Below are 543 nucleotides of genomic sequence, written 5' to 3'. Positions count from 1 at the left end.
TAGAAAATTGTAAGCTGCCGTTTTGTTTTATTGACAATGTTTTTTGCTTTACAGAAGTTTTTCAGTTTCAGAGGTCCCATTTATTAATTGATTCTTTCAGTGTCTGTGATACTGGGGTTATATATAGAAGTGGTCTCCTGTGAATGCATTTAAGTGTACTTCTCACTTTCTCTTCTATGAGGTTTTGTGGTTGGTTTTACGTTGAGGTCTTTGATCCATTTGGACTTGAGTCTTGTGCGTAGTGATAGATATGGATCTATTTTCATTCTTCTACAGGTTGATATCTAGTTGCGTCAGCATCATTTGTTGAATATGCTTTCTTTTTTCCATTGTATATTTTTAGCTTCTTTGCCCCAAATCAGGTGTTCATAGGTGCATGGAATGATATCCAGGTCTTCTACTTGGTACCATTTGTCCTCCTGACTGTTCTTTTTTTTTCTTTTCTTTTTATGTTTTTCCCATTAATTTATTTATTAAAGATTTCTGTCTCTTCCCCGCCACCGCCTCCCATTTCCCTCCCCCTCCCCCAATCAAGTCCCCCTC

Source organism: Microtus ochrogaster, chromosome 1 (genome assembly GCF_000317375.1).
Source record: "Microtus ochrogaster isolate Prairie Vole_2 chromosome 1, MicOch1.0, whole genome shotgun sequence".
Classification (NCBI taxonomy): domain Eukaryota; kingdom Metazoa; phylum Chordata; class Mammalia; order Rodentia; family Cricetidae; genus Microtus; species Microtus ochrogaster.
The sequence above is the reverse complement of the archived record's forward strand: the minus strand, read 5'-3'. Positions refer to the sequence as shown.